Source organism: Bubalus bubalis, chromosome 12 (assembly GCF_019923935.1).
Source record: "Bubalus bubalis isolate 160015118507 breed Murrah chromosome 12, NDDB_SH_1, whole genome shotgun sequence".
NCBI classification, from domain to species: Eukaryota; Metazoa; Chordata; class Mammalia; order Artiodactyla; family Bovidae; genus Bubalus; species Bubalus bubalis.
The window spans coordinates 56,418,128-56,423,551 of NC_059168.1; the positions used below are offsets into that span (position 1 = coordinate 56,418,128).

The 5,424-nt window shown below is 40.2% G+C and overlaps 1 pseudogene; it reads right to left on the reverse strand.

The window, feature by feature from the left end:
• Window positions 1-4,110: 4,110 nt before the first annotated feature.
• Window positions 4,111-4,206, reverse strand: LOC112578244 (annotated as a pseudogene).
• Window positions 4,207-5,424: the final 1,218 nt, after the last annotated feature.

The following is a 5,424-nucleotide window of genomic DNA, read 5'->3' on the forward strand; positions in this document are numbered from 1 at the left end:
TTGCCTTCTTGTTTTGTGGCTCAAGCTAGTGATATAGCGACTAAGCTTTCTTTTTCTTTCCAAAATGCTACTCAATTAATACTTATCAAGTATCTAAGATATGCCAGGGAATATTTTAAGTATTTAATGAGAATTAAATCACTAAGTATGCCTGTTATGCCTATGCTGCTGCTGCTGCTAAGTCACTTCAGTTGTGTCTGACTCTGTGGGACCCCATAGACAGCAGCCCACCAGGCTCCCCCGTCCCCGGGATTCTCCAGGCAAGAACACTGGAGTGGGTTGCCATTTTCTTCTCCAATGCATGAAAGTGAAAAGTGAAAGTGAAGTCGCTCAGTCATGTTCGACTCTTCATGACCCCATGGACTGCAGCCTACCAGGCTCCTCTGTCCATGGGGTTCTCCAGGCAAGAGTACTGGAGTGGGATGCCATTGGCTTCTCTGTGTTATACCTATGAGATATATATTAATATCATCCCTGCAATGATAAAATGTTTTATCATGTACAAATGAGAAAACTGGGGTAAATGAATAACTTTCCTGAGATCATGAAGGAGTAAATGGCAGAATTTGAGTTTAAATTTAAATCAATAGTCTTAACTGCCATTCCATAGTGTCTCTCCAGGAAAGAAAAAGCCATAATCAAGCTGAAAATTAAATGAAGAACCATCAGTAGACAGGACACTTAGATAAAATGGCAAATATGAATACAAGTTTAATGTCAGTTGGAAACAAATAAAGAAAACAGTGTCTCAGAGGATACTAGAGGCAGAAAAGATTCCAAATATTCAGAACACCAGTGGCAGAGATGGAGCAGTGTCTCAAAAGGTGCCTAGCTTTACAATGAAAGATTATTGAAAGTTTTAAACTCAGCTGTGTTAGCAAAGCCCTATCCTATTCTGTTCAATCATTTTCACAGAAAGAGTGACTAATGGAATGATTAATATTTAATCACAGGCTAAAGCTAGACACAGATATTTTTAAGAAATGTAATGATATATAGATGAATGGGAAGGACTTCAGGTTTGGGCATGAACACAATAGAATAAGCCCCACCTTTTTTTTTTTTTTTTTTTTTGCCCAGTCTATCTAATTCTTTCCATTGCTGATATGTAAATAAACTACATGTGACATGCCCAATCAGCATATTTAGAAACTTTCATGTGACATTCAATCTGGGAACATATCCATATAATATATCCAAGCAGTATACCATATAACATCTCAATGAGTATACAAAGAACTCTATCATACAACAAGCCCAAGCAGTACAGAAAGCCCTATTGCATGACATACTCAACTAAGGCACATTTATTCTTGTTCAGTTGCTCAGTCGTCTCCAACTCTTTGTGATCTCGTAGACTATAGCACATCAGGCTTCCCTGTCCTTCACTATCTCCCAGAATTTGCTCAAACTTATGTCAATTGAGTCAGTGATGCCATCCAGACATCTCATCCTCTGTTGTCCCCTTCTCCTCCTTCCCTCAATCTTTCCCAGCATCAGGGTTTTTCCCCAGTGAGTCAGCTCTTCACATCAGGTGGCCAAAATATTGGAGCTTCAGCTTCAGCATCAGTCTTTTCAATGAATATTCAGAGTTGATTTCCTTTAGCATTAACTGGTTTGACCTCCATGCTGTCCAAAGGACTCTCAAGAATCTTCTCCAGTACCACAGTTGGCAAGCATCAGTTCTTCAGTGATCAGACTTCTTTATGGTCCAATTCTCTCATCCAAACTATGACTACTATACCTTGACTATACGGACCTTTGTTAGCAAAGTGATGTTTATGCTTTAAAAAAAATTATTTATTTGTTTTAATTGGAGGATCATTAATTTATAATATTGTGATGATTTTTCCCATACATTGACATGAATAAGCCACAGGTGCACATGTGTTCCCCCATCTTGACCCCCCTCCCACCTCCCTTCCCATCTCATCCCACTGGGTTGTCCCAGAGTGCCGGCTTTGAGTGCTCGAACTTGCACTGGTCATCTATTTTACATATGGTAATATACATGTTTCAATTCTATTGTCTCAAATCATCCCACCCTCACCTTCTTCCACAGAGCCCAAAAGCCTGTTCTTTACATCTTTACATCTGTGTCACTTCTGCTGCCTTGCAGGTAGGATCATTGTTACCGTCTTTCTAAATTCCATATATATATTTTAATATACAGTATTTGTGTTTCTCTTTCTGACCTACTTCACTTTGTATAATAGGCTCCAGTTTCACCCACCTCATTAGAACTGACTGAAATGTATTCCTTTTTGTAGCTGAGTAATATCACTGCAGATGGTGACTGCAGCCATGAAATTAAAAGATGCTTGCTCCTTGGAAGAAAAGCTATGACAAACCTATTCAGCATATTAAAAACCAGAGACATTACTTTGCCGACAAAGATCTGTCTAGTCAAAGCTATGGTTTTTCCAGTGGTCATGTATGGATATGAGAGTTGGAGTTTAAAGAAAGCTGAGCACTGAAGAATTGATGCTTTTGAACTGTGGTGTTGAAGACTCTTGAGAGTCCCTGGACAGCAAGGAGAGCCAACCAGTCCATCCTAAAGGAAATAGGTACTAAATATTTATTGGAAGGGCTGATGCTGAAGCTGAAACTCCAATACTTTGGCCACCTGATGCGAAGAACTGACTCATTTGAAAAGACCCTGATGCTGGGAAAGATTGAAGTATGAGAAGGGGACAACAGAGGATGAGATAGTTGGATGGCGTCACCAACTCAATGGACATGAGTTTGAGCAACTCTGGGAGTTGGTGATAGACAGGGAGGCCTGGCGTGCTGCAGTCCATGGGGTTGCAAAGAGTTGGACATGACTGAGTGACTGAACTGAACTGAACTGAATATTCCATTGTGTGTATATGCACAAATTCCTTATCCATTCTTCTGCCTCTAGACATCTATGTTGCTTCCGTGTCCTGACTATTATAAACAGCATTGCAATGAAAATTGGGTTACATGTGCCTCTTTCAGTTCTGGTTTCCTCAGTTTGTATGCCAGGCAGTGGGATTGCTGGGTCATATGGCAGTTCTATTACCAGTTTTTAAAGAAATCTCCATACTGCTGTCCATAGTGGCTGAACCAGTTTGCATTCCCACCAACAGTGTAAGAGGGTTCCCTTTTCTCAACACCTTCTTCCAGCATTTATTTGTTTGTAGACATTTTGATGGTGGCCATTCTGACTGGTGTGGGATGGTAGCTCATTGTGGTTTTGATTTGCATTTCTCTAATAATGAATGATGTACAGCATCTTTTCATGTGTTTATTAGCCATCTATAAATGTGAGACTTTATTTTTTGGGGCTCCAAAATCACTGCAGATGGGGATTACAGCCATGAAATTAAAAGATGCTTACTCCTTGGAAGGAAAGTTATGACCAACCTAGATAGCGTATTCAAAAGCAGAGACATTACTTTGCCAACAAAGGTCCATCTAGTCAAGGCTATGGTTTTTCCAGTGGTCATGTATGAATGTGAGAGTTGGACTGTGAAGAAAGCTGAGTGTAGAAGAATTGATGCTTTTGAACTGTGGTGTTGGAGAAGACTCTTGAGAGTCCCTTGGACTGAAAGGAGACCCAACAAGTCCATTCTAAAGGAGATCAGTCCTGGATGTTCTTTGGAAGGACTGATGCTAAAGCTGAAACTCCAGTACTTGAGCCACCTCATGCGAAGAGTTGACTCATTGGAAAAGACTCTGATGCTGGGAGGGACTGGGGGCAGAAGGAGAAGGGGAGGACAGAGGATGAGATGGCTGGATGGCATCACCGACTCAACGGACATGAGTTTGAGTGAACTCCGGGAGTTGGTGATGGACAGGGAGGCCTGGCGTGCTGCGATTCATGGGGTCTCAAAGAGTCGTTCACGACTAAGCGACGGAACTGAACTGAACTGATGTCTTCTTAGGATAAATGTCTGTTTAGTTCTTTTGCCACTTTTTGATTGGGTTGTTCATTTTTCTGGTATGGAGCTACATGAGCTACTTGTATATTTTGGAGATTAACTCTTTGTCAGTTGTTTCATTGGCTATTAATTTCTTCTATTCTAAATGCTACCTTTTCACCTTGCTTATAGTTTCCTTAATTGTGCAAAAGCTTTTAAGTTTAAAAGTATGATATACTTCATGAATTTGCATATCATCCTTGCTAAACTTCTCTGTATCGCTCCAGTTTTTTAGTATATGTGCTGCTGAAGCGAGCACGATATCTCTGCTTTTTAATACATTGTCTAGGTTTGTCATAGCTTTTCTTCTAAGGAGCAAGCATCTTTTAATTTCATGGCTGTAGTCCCTATCCACAGTGATTTTGGAGCAAGTGTCTTTTAATTTCATGGCTGTAGTATCTGTTCAAAATGATTTTGGACCCCAGGAAAATAAAAAGTCTATCCTGTTTATATTGTTTCCCCATCTATTTGCCATGAAATGATGGGACTTGATGCCATGATCTTAGTTATTAAATGCTGAGTTTTAAACCAGCTTTTTCCCTGTACTTTTTCATCTTCATCAAGAAGCTCTTTGGCTCCTCTTTGCTTTCTGCTGATAAGGGTGGTGTCATCTGCATATCTGAGGTTATTGATATTTTTCCTGACAATCTTGATTCCAGCTTGTGCTTCCTCCAGCCCAGCCTTTCTCATGCTGTACTCTGCATATAAGCTAAATAAGCAGGGTGACACTATACAGCCTTGACATACTCTTTTCCCAAATTTGAACCAATCTGTTGTTCCATGCCTGGTTCTAACTGTTGCTTTTTGACCTGCACACGTTTCTTAGGAGGCAGATAAGCTGGTATGGTTTTCCATCTCTTTAAGGATTTTTCACAGTTTGTTGTGATCCACATAGTCAAAGGCTATATAGCATAGTCAATGAAGCAGAAGTTTTTCTGGAATTTCCTTCTTTTTCTATGAGCTCACTGATGTTGGCAATGTGATCACTGGCCCCTCTGCCTTTTCTAATCCTACTTGTACATATGGAACTTCTCAGTTCACATATTGTTGAAGTCTAACTTTAAGAATTTTGAGCATTACCTTGCTAGAATGTGGAATGAATGCAATTGTGTAGTAGTTTGAACATTCTTTGGCATTGCCCTTCTTTGGGATTGTAATGAAAACAGACCTTTTCCAATTCTGTGGCCACTGCTGAGTTCTCCCAATTTGTTGGCATATTGAGTTCAGCACTTTAACAGCAACAACTTTCAGGATTTGACACAGCTCAGCAGAAATTCCATCACCTCCACTAACTTTGTTTGTAGTAATGCTTCCTAAGGCCCTCTTGACTTCACTTTCCAGGATGTCTGGCTCTAGCTGAGTGACCACACCATTGTGGTTATCTGGGTCATTAACCTTTTTTGGTGTAGTTCTGTGTATTCTTGCCACCTTTTCTTAATATCTTCTGCTTTTGTTAGATCCTCACCTTCTTGAATTT